This window comes from Lithobates pipiens, unplaced genomic scaffold (assembly GCF_037356315.1).
Source record: "Lithobates pipiens isolate NorthernLeopardFrog02 unplaced genomic scaffold, aLitPip1_a1.2 Scaffold_16, whole genome shotgun sequence".
Lineage (NCBI taxonomy): Eukaryota > Metazoa > Chordata > Amphibia > Anura > Ranidae > Lithobates > Lithobates pipiens.
In genome coordinates, this window is record NW_027507748.1 from 528766456 (window position 1) to 528782545 (window position 16090).

The 16090-nt window shown below is 42.8% G+C and overlaps 1 protein-coding gene across 3 annotated transcripts in view; it reads right to left on the minus strand.

Moving 5' to 3' along the window:
* The window catches only part of VWA8 (von Willebrand factor A domain containing 8), a 678220-nt gene that overhangs the window by 619857 nt on the left and 42273 nt on the right, over positions 1–16090 (minus strand). The gene's annotated exons all lie outside the window — the stretch shown is intronic.

Genomic DNA, 16090 nt, shown 5'->3' on the forward strand with positions numbered 1-16090 from the left:
TACCAAAGGTAGTATCAGGTTTTTATCTAAACCAGGATATTGTTCTACTGTCCTTTTTTCAGAACCCTGGAAACAGGACTTTTTGGAAGAAAAATCACTACTTTTTTTGATGTGGTGAGAGCAGTCAATGACTGCTTAAAGGCGATTGATCAGAATCGGAAAACTGATGTTTTTACTCGTGTTTTCTGATAGTCCTAAAGGAGGACAGGCAGCATCGAAATGTATTATTCTAAATAGATTCGACAAGTAATCGTTCAAGTTCATGGTTAAAGAGGTGGATTCCACCCTCTCAAATCAAAAACGCACCGTTAGGGCTGTTAGTGCTTACTGGGCAGTGCATCACCAAGCCTCCATGGCTCAAATCTGTAAGGCCGCAACTTCGTCTTCAGACTATACATTTACCAGATTCTATCAAATAGACATAAAAGGTCATGAGGATATCGCCTTTGGGTGTAGGGTACTGCAGGCAGCAGCATTAGTCCTCTAGTCTCTTATTGCCCTACTTTTTGTTGCATCTCCCTCCCTTCAGTTGGCATTGCTATGGGACATATCACATAGTACTACTATGGCTCTGTGTCCCGTGATGTACGATAAGAAAATACGATTTTTAAAACAGCTTACCTGTAAATTCTTTTTCTTTAAAGTAAATCACGGGACACATAATTCCCTCCCTTCTTTGGTATACACGTGTATTGCTTTTCTACAAAACTGAGGTACTCCCAGTAGTGGGAGGGGTTATATATAATGCACATAGTAACTACTATGGCTCTGTGTCCCGTGATGTACTTCAAAGAAAAGGATTTTACAGGTAAGCCATTTTAAAGAAAAGGATTTTACAGGTAAGCCGTTTTAAAAATCCTATTTTTTTTTTTACATGAAACCAGAAGTTCTGTTTTAAATCAGTGCCAGCAACACACCCAAGATATAATCATCATAATGACCAAGTTGTCTCATGAAAAAGTTTACATCTTAATGCTTGCCAACCAGCCGCCATCATTATACTGCGGCAGGTCGGCACGATCCCGCGAGCCATCATAGCTATATACGTCGGCTCCTTTAAGCGAGATAGCAGACGCTGCACTGGGGGAGTGACAATTCGACCTGTCATTGGCTACAGCAGAATAAAGTGAAGGTTCTGGGGTGGCCATCTCAGTCTCCTGACCTCAATATCATTGAGCCATTCTAGGGAGATCTCAAAACGTGGAGTTCATTCAAGACAGCCCAAGAATTTACAGGAACTGGAAGCTTTTTGCCAAGAGGAACGGGCAGCTTTACCATCTGAGAAGATAAAGAGCCTCATCCACAAATACCACAAAAGACTTTAAGCTGTCGTTTATGTTAAAGGGGGCAATACACGGTATTAAATACTGGGGTATGTAAAACTTTTGATCAGGGTCATTTGGGTAGTTTCTGTTGTGATTGTGATAATTTAAAAAAAAAGAGTAAACACAGTTGACAGTTGATTGGATAAAACCATTTCAATCAATATCAAACACTAACTATGAGTAGAGAAAAGTTTTTGTTTTATTCATATTCTCTGTAAAATGGCCAAGAAATCATAAAATTCTAACAGGGTATGTAAACTTATGAGCACAAATGTACTGCTGATGAGAAAGGGTATTTAGCAGTTTATATTTGCTAAAATAATTACATGCCATGTTCTGTGTACTGTGGGAGACCATATATAGTGAATGCAGGGTCCTGAGTTTAGTAACACCAAGTTTCTGCGAAACTTCCATTCTTCATGCAGTCACTGACAAAACAGTAATGATGAATGCATGCATTCTGTAATGATTAGTGCACTATAAGAGCAAACAACTTGCTTATCAAACGCTTCAAAACAAAGCAAGCATATACCGATCTGTCAATCAGTATCCTAAATACATCCTATCTCAACAAATTCATTTCTAAATAACCGTTAGAATAAAATGCTTGGAATGCTGTATATGTTTAGTACGTTATTCTTTTATAGACATAGGTTTGCAGAAAATATATATACTGCGATGTGAAATTCAGCTTTAGACCTCAAAATCAATTATATACTAGTAATAACCAAAGTAATAATCGAGGTCATGATTTAACAAAATACAAAAAAAAAAAAAATTATGTATACTAAAAGCTTTACAAAAATAGCAGTGAATACAGCTAAAGAACAGAAGCAACTGGAAACAAATGAAAAGAATTGTACGCTGTTCAGCACCATAGACAGCAATTCAATGCATGCCATGGTAACGTTTGCTTAAGAACACGTCTTAAATTATATAACAAATGCAATGCTTTATTGTACGCATATGCAATTAACAGTTATAATTTAACCACTAGCTGACCGGGCCATAGCCGAATGACAGCTGCAGCATGGTTTGATTACTCTGGAAAACGTCAGAGTACGCCCTCCCTGAGTCGCACGGACCTGGGAATGTCCGTCAGCGGCCCCTGACGTCACGTGATCGTTCTGTCAAATAACAGAGCCATAATTTGTCGACAAGCCGATGCATGCCCAGTTCAGCTCTTCCCCTCTCCGTACAGTGTGCGAGAAGAGGGGAGAGATTGAGGGTAGCAGCACTGTGGGCTGGATTTGAACTGCCCACAGCGCTGATCTGTACCAATTCCTGCATCATCCATCGTCATTTATGCTTATTCATCCCCATCCATGCTCATCCATCCCCATCCATGACACATCAGTGAATATCTGTGCCACATCCGTGCTCATCCATGCCACATACAAATATTTTGGTGAATTGTGGAATTTTAACCTTGTGATACCAATGTTATTATCATGTTTAACTGTTTCAGAACTTAATACAGAGATTATGATTGTACATACATGTATATGAACTAATACAAATCTTGTCATTGTATTCACCAAACTATTCGATTGCAACCACGTGCTTCATATAAAGTCCCAACCCTCCTGCTACTTTTATCATATTGACAGGGATGGAGGCACATGGCCTTACCAGGCCATGGCTTTATACAAAGTCAAAAAATCCCTCTTCCACTTTTTTAGTATTTTTAGAGCCCAAGCCATACCTATGTAGATCAACATTTTTTTTTTCAGATCCTCAAAGAGTTCTTTGCCATGAGGTGCCATGTTGAACTTGCAGTGACCATTATGAGAGAGAGAGCGATAACAAATTTAAACACACCTGAGACGTTGTAAAACTAACGAGTCACATGATATCAGGGAAGGAAAATGGCTAATTGGGCCCAATTTGGATATTTTCTCTTAGTGTTGTACTCACTTTTGTTGCCATTAATGGCTGTGTTGAGTTATTTTGTGAGGACAGCAAATTTACACTGTTATACAAGCTGTACACTTACTACTTTACATTGTAGCAAAGTGTAATTTATTCAGTGTTGTCACATGAAAAGATATACGATATTTACAAAAATGTGAGGGGTGTACTCACTTTTGTGAGATACTGTAAATATGACCCGCTTTACTTGTACATCTCCGCAATCACTAAAAAGCTCAACTTGCCAATATTGGTCATAATCATTAAACTAAAGCAAGGAAAAATAAGAGGAAAGTCTTGAAAGTCTAGAAGAAAACCTCTTCTTTAAAACAAATCTGCAATGGCAATATTTTTATTTGTATTTTGGGGTCTTGAAGGGTCTCTTTCTCAAGGCAACATAGTAAGCATGTTGTCTTGAGAAATGGACCCTGCAAGACCCCTGAAATGTTGGTTTCTTATGCTTTATAGGACGATGTCTTCTCAATAAACATATGAAACACATATGACTATTTCTGGAAAGGCAACATCCATGTTATTCAATTTGAGCGCTTATTAATAAAGGGTTGAATATTGTGAGGTGTGCAGCTTTTATTTGGACTTCGAGAGGATTAGAACCTCAGTCTGTGGCTCCACTTGGGAAGCATCTTAATTCTTGCACAATTAATGGCTATCATAATAGAATGTGAAAAGAAATGCCCTGTATCCTGTCAAGCAGCATACGGATGGTTTAAAAGCTTTGTTAGGATTTTAATGCTGTCAGTGTTCCTACAAGGGAGATTTTGCATCAATTTCTTTGAGGGGGGGGGGGGGACAGGTATCAGATAGAACATAGATCCTTATTGCGGCACAGCCAGCATTTCAAATCTACTACTAATCCTTTCTATACAAATCTAAAATGAGTTGTTGCTGGAGTTGGGCTTTAAATAATTTGATAGCTTTTTAAACTGAACCACATTTGGACTAAAAAGTGACTAGGATAATAATAAATTCCATAGGATAAACCCTTGTTGTGTCTGCAAGTACCATTGTTAGTTCTCAAATTGATCTCCCTGTAGAGCCCCTTTGGTCCTAAATCCAGGCTTACATGAGGCATTGACTGGTCTTGTTTTATATTAGAGGACGAAAGTCTTTAAAAAATATTATTATTATTGGAGTAAGAATGAAAGTCTTTCAAAATTATAATGCACACTTCTAATTGTTGAAGGCCTACTTCAGTATGCCCATCATGACAGATCAGTGAGGCTGTCTAGTGAGGCTATGTTAATTATGGGGCACAAGGTAGTGTGGCCAAGCATATTAAGAGCACTGAGGATTTGTTGCTAGCATAGATATCTGAAGAGAAGGCACAGCTGGGTGTTTGAAGTTTAAATTTTGATAAAACTTGAAATATGATCAGGTACAGTATTCAGAATGAAAAGGTACTTAGTTGTACAATTTTCAGCCTGGTATTTGTAAGCAATACTACTATTTTAGGTATCTGTGGTACCATTTAAAAGCATATGAAAGAATTATAAAAACATGCAAGTTCAAAAAATTTACATTTTGTCACTTATTGTGAAATGTCTGTGACTGTTCTGTAATCACCTAAAAGAGGGCTGGCCTGTTCAAATACTGTGTTCTGGATACTTTGCTATTCATTGATGCAAAAGAAAAAAAAAGAAAAAATTTGATAATAGATTGTGTTGGAATTTTCTGTTTCTGCCATATTTAAGAAATTGGCATTGAATACTGTAATGTCATACTGTATGTCTTATCATCCAATATTTCACTTTATATCATTTACAACTGGGTCATGCCAAGAAATGATTACACTGCCAAAAATAATATTGTAATAGATTTGTTCATTAATATTTGCATTAGCTAAATACCAAGAGAAAAACAAATTAGGTTAGAGCTGCTTTAAGCTGTAGGTCTCATGGGGGGAGAATCAGAACTGCTGTAGACACACAATGTACTAAGGAAGTTTCCACGGTGCAGCTGCCTTAACATATTCCAAGAAGAGAAATCAAACACAATTAAGCATCCAGAACAAACAAATTTAAAGACATAAAAGATACAGTTGTTGGACATTAACAAAGAAGCAAACAACTGAATGATAACTTACTTATACACACTATAACTACTGTATATACAAAAATCAACTGAAACCATTAAAGTACCGTATATACTCGAGTATAAGCCGAGATTTTCAGCCTCTTTTTTGAGGCTGAAAGTGCCCCCTCGGCTTATACTCGAGTCGCCGCTGTCTGACTGCTCGATCAGCGTATCGAGCAGACAGACGGCGGACATTAATTTTCAAAAGCCGCGCCTCCTTCTCCGCCTCCGCCTGTGATAGGCGGAACACTGAATTTCCCAGCAGTCAGTGTTCCGCCTATCACGGACATCCGCTCATTCTCATACTACGGACGAGTATGAGAGGATGTCTGTGATAGGCGGAACACAGGCTGCTGGGAAATTGAGTGTTCCGCCTATCACAGGCGGAGGCGGAATTTTGAATTGTAGAATGGCCGCCGAGAAGAGCGGCGATCCATCGGCACGGGACGGAGGAGGCACGGCACGGCACGGGACGGAGGAGACACGGGACGGAGGAGGCACGGCACGGGACGGAGGAGGCACGGCACGGAGGAGGCACGGCACGGGACGGAGGAGGCTCGGGACGACGGCGGCTCGGGACGGAGGCTTGGGACACAGGTAGGCTGGACACACACACAAGGCTGCACGGACACACACACACACACACACACACACACACACACACACACACACACACAGGGATGGATGGATGGATGGATGGATACACACACACACACACACACACACACAGGGATGGATGGATGGATGGATGGATACACACACACACACACACAGGGATGGATGGATGGATGGATGGATACACACACACACACACACACACACACACAGGGATGGATGGATGGATGGATACACACACAGGGATGGATGGATGGATGGACACACACACAGGGATGGATGGACGGACACACACACAGGGATGGACGGACACACAGGGATGGACAGCCATGTCTCACCCTCGGCTTATACACGAGTCAATAAGTTTTCCAGTTTTTTGGGGGTAAATTGGGGGCCTCGGCTTATACTCGGGTCGGCCTATACTCGAGTATATACGGTATAAGAAAAGGCAATTTTTTTTTGGTTTTAGATAGGTGTTCTAATTCATCTCCACACTATTAGGTTTTTATTGTTGTCTGTGGCCCCATTAACCACTTCAATAAAGGGCATGTATACACCCTTCCTGCCCAGACCAAATTCTTCATAAATTTGGGCTAAAATTTATACTGCTACATATCTTTAGTAAGCATAACCCAAATTTGTGTATATTATTTAGTCTCTGTGAAAGTTATAGAGCAGGCATGTCCAAAGTCCGGCCCGCGGGCCGGTTTTTGTACGGCCAGCCTGGTTATTTAAACATATACATCTTTTGTGGCCTGGGAGATCGCCGGGGTCACAAAAGATATACAGTCCGGCTGCCTCGGAGGGAGGAGGCAGGACGAGTGCCGTGCACACAGGAGGAGAATTTCCTGTTTACACGGCAGCCTCTGTAATAGGAAGTGCCATCTCTGCCATTGGACGACTGTTCTGTCCATCAGAGGAGGCGGGACTTTCTCTTAAAGGGGCCGTTATGTAAACAGGAAATTCTCCTGTAGGATGTCTTTGGCGCTCGTCCTGCCCTCCATGACTGCACTGATGGCAATGGTGGGTGCATTCCTGGCAATGGTGGGGCTGCATTCCTGGCAATAGTGGGGCTGCATTCCTGGCAATATTGGGGCTGCATTCCTGGCAATAGTGGGGCTGCATTCCTGGCAATAGTGGGGCTGCATTCCTGGCAATAGTGGGGCTGCATTCCTGGCAATAGTGGGGCTGCATTCCTGGCAATAGTGGGGCTGCATTCCTGGCAATAGTGGGGCTGCATTCCCGGCAATGGTGGGGCCGCATTCCCGGCAATGGTGGGGCCGCATTCCCGGCAATGGTGGGCGCTGCATTCCCGGCAATGGTGGGCGCTGCATTCCCGGCAATGGTGGGCGCTGCATTCCTGGCAATGGTGGGTCTGCAGATGGGCACTGACCCTTATTTTGCTTCACAGTTCTTTATTTAAAATTGTAATTTTTTTTTTCCTGAAGCTTCCCTCTTAAAGTGAAGGTGCGTGTTATACACCAATAAATATGGTGTATCCAAATAATAAACTTGAGTTCATCTCTTCACCACACACAGCCACAAAGGCAGGAGAATTCTTGTTGGGCAGTGTATTAGTGCTCGGACGAACACACTTAGACCGAATTTTAATGGTTAAAGAATGTCAGACAAAATGGTCGGCACTCACGCATGTTCACTTCATCAAATCTGGCCCTCTTTGAAAAAAGTTTGGACATCCCTGTTATAGAGTATACAAGCTATGGTGCAAATCATTGAAAATTGATCACGCCTGATGTACTGAAGGTCCATCTCATTTCTTGAGACCCGAACGAGCCAGGAAAGTACAAATATTAGGGTTGCACCGATACTAGTATCTGCACAAGCATCGGTACTCGTGGAAACGCACCGATACCTGAAACCGATACTTTCAGGCTCGGTTCTTTGAGCTGTCAGTGGTGATGAAAAAAATGTTCCTTTGTTTAACCCCTCATTAACCCTGAATTTACTCTAATCAGCCTTAATTAACTCCTTATTCTCCTCCATTTAATTATTATTTCCTGCTTTTTTGTTTTGTTCACGTCTATTTTATAAACGATAAATAATTAAAACTATATTTATTAACATACATTTACACATTTCACATTAAAAAAGCACAAACTTAATAGCACCCCCCCCTTGCTCTTCACCTCAATGCCTTCCCCCTTCTCGCTCCCCCTCCCACCCCCCCCCCCCTTTTCTTCCTCTCTCCCCACCCTTCCCCTCTTTTTTTTTTTTTTTCCCTTTCCCCTTCTTCCTTCCCATCTTGTCCTCATATACCCCTCTTTCTCCACTTTTACTCCCCTTTCACTGCTTAAACCTCCCCTTGAAGATATATATGACCAGATATCGTAATCACCTCTGACCCTCTGCTCCTAATCTAGATATATTCAAATCTGGTTCAGAATGTTTTTGACTTAAGATAAGCTCACTGAGCCATGGATGTATATGCAAAGTTTGTATCTTCTCAATAAAATGTTGATGCAAAAAAAATAATAGGTAAAATAATTTTGAATGCTTTGTACCATTGCAGACAGCTGAAGTGTAAACAAAATAGTTGAGGTAGGTAACGGTACTAATAAAAAAAATAAAAAAAAAATAAAAAGCGCATCGGTGCATCCCTAACAAATACCCCTCAAATGACCCCTTTTTGGAAAGTAGGCATTCCAAGGTATTTATTAAGAGGCACGGTGAGTTTTTTGAAGTTGTAATTTTTTTCCCTTAATTCTTTTTCTGAAAATGATTTATTTTACACAAAATTGTCATAACAAGTTATTTCTCTCACACAACACATGCATACTTGCAATGGCCCCCAAAACACATTCTGCTACTCCTCCTGAGCATAGCGATACCACATGGTGAGACTTTTACACAGCCTGGCCACATACAGATCCCCAATATACAAGTAGCACCTCCAGGTGTTCTAGGAGCAGAAATTGCACATCTCATTTGATGACAACCTCACAATTTTGAAGGCCCTGGAGCACCAGGACAATGGAAACGCCCACAACATGACCCCATCTTTGAAAGCCAACACCCCAATGTATAATCTATGAAGCATAAAGAGTCCTTTTGAATGGTTCATTTTTTTTTTTTTTAGAAGTTTTTGGAAAATGTAGGGGGGGGTGATTTTTTTTTGTTTTTTTTACACAGTTATCCATTTATAAAAGATATTGCCAACAAACAGCATGTACATAGCAAAAATGAGACCCCAAAATACATTCTGCTACTCCTGAGTATGACGATACCACATGTGAGACTTTTACATAGCCTGGCAACATACAGAGGTCCAACATCCAAGTAGCTCCGTCAGCCGTTCTAGGAGCATATATCATAAATTGCTGCCAACCTACCACATTGCTGAAGGCCCTTCATATTTCTAACACATAGCATGTACTGTACATACCAATTACAAACCAAAATTCATTATGCTGAGCAAAGGGTAAAGAAAAGATTACCTGCGGTTTTAGTAGTGTAGCAGTCCACAGACGAGAGCATCGGTCCAGGCAGCAGGCAGGAACGTGGACAGCGACAGCAAAACAGGCGGCGGGCAGGAATACTGTCCATAGTCAGTACAGGTAGACATGTTGTCCGCACAAGCAAAGCATTGGCCCAGGTAGCAGGCTGGGATGTGGTCAACAGCAACAAAAGGATCGTCCATTCAGCAGGCAGGAATACTCTCCATAGTACAGGCAGCAGGAAGACATATGATCAGTACAGCCAAAGTATTGGTCCAGGCAACAGGCACATGGTCCATAAAGTCCTGGATCAGTGCAAGCAGAGACGCTGTCACCACAGCCAAAGTATTTGTCCAGGCAGCAGGCAGAACCATCAGGGGTAGAGGCTTCTCCCACCCAAATCTCTTTGAAGCTTCTGGAAAACCAGACACAGAAAACCAAAAACTGTTTTTCTCAACTCAGAACACTCTTCTGGAGCCACTCACATATGCGAGACCTCCGTGTAACAGGGTGAAAGATCAGTCCAAGGGGCAGGCAAAAACATTGTCAACAGGCTGAGGTCAGTGCAGGTAAAAGGCAGAAATAGATGGTAGGCAGAGGCATAGTCGATAGTCCAGGGTCAGTTCACATGAAAGGCAGAAACATGGGGGATAAACAATGCAGATGGCAGGCAGAGGCATAGTCGATAAGCAGGCCAGGGTCAGTTCACATGGAAGGCAGTGATATGGTTGGTTGAGGCACCAGGGAAATATTCAGGACAGAAATTGAACAACAGGGAAAAGGCAGTCTATTAGAAATATGGGCTAATAGTTTACGAGAGTGTGATGGCGTCTAAAGCATTCTCCGGCTAGGTTGGGAGGGACATTGGGGAAAATGGAAACTGGGGTCTTTCCCAACTCCTCTGTTGGTGCACACACACTATATTTTGGCTTCCTCCTCTGGTTGCCGATGGTGGAATATTGTCAGGAAAATCGAGCTCATGTAGTCTGCTGACACAATCAGAGTGAATGCTTTTGGGGGGGGGTCCTTGTTGATAGGACAGTGACAATGTCTTCAATAAACTTTAAGATGGTGTTGAGTGTTTCAGTTGATTTTTGATAGGCGATGAAAGTGTTATAAATGGCCAAATGTAGAAGTAAATTGCAACTTTTTTTTTGCCAGAAGAGGGATTTTTGTGTTGATAGACAGGGCTGCAACATTTGATCATTTAAATCCACCACCACCCCCCTTATTGAACTTGTGGATACAGGAAGGCTTTCGAATGGCACCGATTCTTCTGCGAAGTTCGACCGAAGTGTCATCATGGATGGTGGACATGATGTATACGTCTTTCCTATCCCTCCACTTCACAGCCAACATGAGGGTCTCCATTCAAAAGGGTGGGCATAACTTGAGCTGGGGTTGTTTTCTATGAATTGCTGGGCAAAAAAGATTGGTTTGGTCCATGATGCCTTGAACTAATTTGTCAGGGAAAAATGTATTAAAAAAATAAAATTTCAGAAAAACCTTTAGTGTTGACCTGCACACCTGGCTTTGCTGTGAAGGAGGGGAATTGTGGCTGACCCTGTGCTGGAAGGCAGGCACAATGGGATTGCAAAGGCATCATTCTTTGGCGTGAAATTCCTGCACTTGTACTGGGCCTCTCCTCCTGGGGTCTAGCACCGTTGGTATTTGCCGATTGGCCATTGGGGTGTCTGGCACTGCTAGTGGCTGCCTGGTCTTCAGAGTGTCTTCTTTTTGGATGGACTACTTCCTCCTCTGATTCGAATGATGATGTACTGCCTTCGACTGGCTCTATTCCGAACCAGAATCGGAATCAGAACTGTAACTGTGGACAGTAAGAGCTCCCCGCTGCTCGCATCAGTCAGACTCAGTATTTGACATGCCTCTTCTGGAGTTTATATTTTTCTGGACATAGTGGCTGTATGACGGGTGACACTGATGGGCTGAATGTCAGGGACTAATGGGCTGCACCTTGGTGGTAATTGGCTGCAGACAGGTACTCTGATGGTATGACAGGTACTCTGACGGTATGACAGGTACTCTGACGAGAGGACAGGTGCTCAGATGGGATAGATGGCGAAAGGTACTGATGACCGGTCCTCTTTATTCAGGGTGGGCAATCTCAGCACAGTAAATTCACAGTAATGTGGTAACTCACTGTTAACTGTGATCTCCTCCTCACACTGGATCGGTGTGTGAGGAGGAGAACCCAGTAACAGTTGTTACACTCAGGATTGTTGACATTTGTGACTGGCTGTGATTGGACACAGGCGGCCAGGTGGTAAAGACATTTCATTGTCTTTACCCTGATCAGGCTGGGCTTTAAGTGAAAAGCCTCAACCTCGATCGCTGCCCCCAGGGGACGCCGATCTACACAGTGATTGGCTTTGATTGGATACAGCCGGTCACATGGTAAAGAGCCAATTTCATTGGCTCTTTACCCTGATCGGGGAGGGGCTGTGCCCCAAGGGACAAGCCCAATCCCTTATCGCCATTCCATGGGCACGCAGTAACGGCAGGAACCCGAGGATGTCATATGACGCCCGCCAGGATGGGAGATCCCATCTGTGGACGTCATATGACTATGGCTGGGTATTGAAGTGGTTAAAGGATAAGTTCACTTTTCATAACATTTTACACCCATATTGACATGTTATGAATGCACAAGGTGTATTGTGAAAAGGTGAACTTATCCTTTAGGCTGGGTTCACACTATTGGGAATTGGATGTGGCTTTCTCTGCATCCAAATTGCATGGCAGGAGATTATTGAGAGCCAGAAACAGAGCCGGTTCACACATCTTTGTAGCGGCTCTGATGTGAATTGCACAGGAGTCCTGTTCATCTTCTGGTTCATTTCAGGTCCAAAAATTGCGGCTGAAATCAGACCTGAAACGGTGAACAGGGACACCCTGGACCCCTGCTATGAGCCAATCTGTGCTGCAGTGTGAACCCAGCTTTAAGGAGGTTCATCCTCTCTGTCTCGTTTACCATTATCATTGAAAGTAAACATAAGAGAAAATCCAACATAGAAAAAAGAAGAGGGAAATCTTCTGTTTCAATGATTTTGGTTGAATTTTACAGGACAATTAGAAAGTTAAAAAAGATTGAACAAGGTATCATAAATATCATAGGTATCATAGAACATTTCAGCCCATCTGAGAGCTATATATGTCCCGATGGCACAGAACCTGTTGGCCGACTGTTTAAGCAGGGAGTTCCTGTTAAACAACAAATGGTCTCTGAGCCACCAAGCATTCCCTCTCCTGACCGAGACTTGGGGAATTCCGGATATTGATTTGGCAGCAACACCTATAAATACCAAGTGTCAGAGATTCCTGTAGAGCGGCTTAGCCATCAGCCAAGGGAATAGACTGCCTTCTCGATCCTTGGAACTTCCAACTAGGATATATATTTCTATTAATGCTGCTAATTGCGAGATTTCTCTCCAGGCTCAGGTGGTCATCTTCCATGGTGATAGCAGTAATCCCTTTCTGGCCAAGGAGACCTTGATTCACAACCCTGCTAAAGCTCAGTCTGGAAGACCCACTACCTCTTCCTGGGACGCCGGACCTGCTTTTCCAAAGCCAATTCCTTCATCCAACTTCAAAGAGACTACACTTGATGGCATGGAGTTTAAGAAATAGGCTTCTAGAACAAGGTTGCTCTCAAGAAATAATATCAACACTTCTACAAGTTGGGAAATGTACCACTAACACCACCTATGGTAAAATATGGGACAGATTTTCATCTGTGGCTCAGCAAAGAAACTAGAATTTATTATTATCGCCAGAAGCCACGCAGATCTTGGAATTTCTCCAAGCAGGCCTAGAGAAGGGTCTAAGCTCAAGTATGGGGATCAAGAATGGGATCTCTCAATAGTTCTGGACGCACTTTCAAGTTCCCCTTTTCACCAAGCTGAGACAATATCATTATGAGACTTAACACTAAAATTAACCTTCCTCATCACCATTATCTCAGCTAAATGAGTCTCAGAAATGCAAGCATTGATGATAACAGAACCCTACCATTTTTTTTTTTACCCGGACAGAGTGGTACTAAGGCCTTCAGACCGTTTTATTCCAAAAGTGGCAACATCATTCCATTACAACCAGGACATCAGCCTCCCGACCTTTTCTAATGATCAGGGTGAACCTCGTGCCTTAGATATAAAATCTGCAAATACCGCTTATCTGACCGCTACAACCTCCTTTAGGAAGATGGACAATCTCTTGGTGATTCTTCATGGGACCAGAAAAGGAGAAGTGGCAGCACCACGTACAATCGCATCATGACTAGTCAAGTCCATCAGGAAAGCATATTCCATTCAACAACTTCCGGTACCTGAGGGCATTAAGGCTCATTCAACTAGGGCAACGGCAACCTCACATGGTTAGCACACTGCAAGGTTTCGCCGGAGACGATATGCAAAGAAGCTACCCGGTCATGCAGACATACATTTATGTCCCACTATACGAAGGATTTTGCTCAGTTAACAATGGTAGAATTCGGAAGAAAGCTTATCCGAGCCAATTCTTCAGCTACATGTTAAATAAATATTACTTTCTTACACCCACCCCACTGGCAAGTTATTTTCCAGTGTGTGCTGCCATGATGCATCAGGAAAATGGAAAAATTGTATACTCACCTTTCTGTAATTTTCCTTTCCCGACGTATCTTCATGGCAGCACATAGCATTTCGCCCTTCTTTTTTAGGTTATAGATACAGAGAATGCAGCAAGTTGTCTCTTACAAATTTGTAGTTAACCAATCCTGTCAGGTTGTGGGAGCAGAGTCACAACCTAGTGTGTGCTGCCTTGAAGATGCGTCAGGAAAGGAAAGTACGGAAGGTGAGTATACAATTTTCCATTTTCTGTGTGCTGCAGTCTTTTGAAGTAATTAACCATTGGAGTATATCACCAAAACTTGGAGGTGATCAAAATCTTACTTTTACCATAGGACCCTTTCACACTGAGGTGGTTTTCAGGAGGACGGTGAAAAAAGTCCTGCTAGCAGAATCTTTGGAGCGGTGTAATTACAGCTCCTACCCATTGAAATCAATGGGGCAGCGCAGCTATACCGCCGGCAAAGCGGGCGGTTTTATTATTTTACCGCCGCTAAAACGACAGTAAAGCGCCGCTAAAAATGGCGGCGCTTTACCGCCGACGCCCGCACCGCCACAGTGTAAAAGGGGCCTTAGTGCAGGCTTCTGGGAAAATACAAGCAGGATGACGTTTTTGGAGGCGTTCTGTACACCACGCCTCCAGGTTGCCATGGTGCATTGACTTTTCCAGAAATGACACTGCTGCAGATTGAAAAGGAAAAGTAATTTATATAAACATTCAGTTACAACATGGCTTGTGTAGCAATTTTACATGCTGTATTTTTTTTTTTTTTGCTATTTTTTTTCTCCGCCAAGTCACTCTTTAGGTTAAAGGGATTGTAAAGTAAAATGTTTTTATTTTTTTTTAAATAACATAAAATAAAATGTTATACTTACCTCCACTGTGCAGCTCGTTTTGCACAGAGTGGCCCTGAACCTGCTCTTCTGGGGTCCCTCAGCAGCTGTCTCAGTTTCCTCCCACGGGTACTTCTCACGTTCATGCGAGCTCCCTCGCATGGTGAGAAGCACCTGCAGGCGCTCCCGTGATACAGCCAACACCTATAGCCGTTCGCTGTATCACAGGGCCCTGCCCCCCAGCGCGCCGCATCACTGGACGTGATTGACAGCGGCGCAAGCCAATGGCTGTGCTGCCTTCAATCCATCCACTCCAGCCAATCAGTGGCCAGGCTGAGCAGTGAAGAGGACATCGGGGGCGAGCGCGGGACTTTCGAGGGGTGAGGAAAGTAAAAACGGGGGGGCTGGGTGTGCCGGAACTGTCAGATGTTTTTTCACCTTAATGCATAGAATGTATTAAGGTGAAAAAAACATTTACCTTTACAACCCCTTTAACCAAATGCACATGGCAGGTACCACGTTTTTCATGAACAGTACTGGGTTTTTTAAGCAATTCCAAGAAAGCAATTCATTATTACAGTCAAATGCCCAAGCTTCCTTTTTTAATAATTTTTAACAACTGGCTGAAAGCAACATTATGCAACGTTGCTTCGCCTTGTGGCCACTAGGGTCGTGCGTCCCCCCGCATGGATGCAAGTAGCCAGCGGTCACGCTCACCGCCGGGCTCCTGCGATCGCCGCTGACACACAAAGAACTGGGATCTGTGTGTGTAAACACACAGTTTCCGGTTCTCTGAGGAGAGAACAGACAGATCGTCTGTTCATACAGAGTATTAACAGCGATATGTCATCTCGCCTGCACAGTCCCCTCCCCCTTCAGTTAGAACACACACTAGGGAACACATTAACCCCCTGAACGCCCCCTAGTGTTAACTGCTTCACTGTCAGTGACATTTTTACAGTGTGCGTTTTTAAAGCATTGATCGCTGTATTAATGCCAATGGTCCCAAAATGTATCAGAATTGTTCGATGTGTCTGCCATAATTTCGCAGTCCCGATAAAAATAAATAAAAAAAATTTAAAAAGCCATAAAACTATCCCCTATTTTGTAGACACAAACTTTTGCGCAAAACAATCAATATATTCTTATTGCGATTTTTTTTTACCAAAAATGTGTAGAATACATATTGGCCTAAACATAGGGAAAACAATGTTTTATCTTTTTGGGGGAT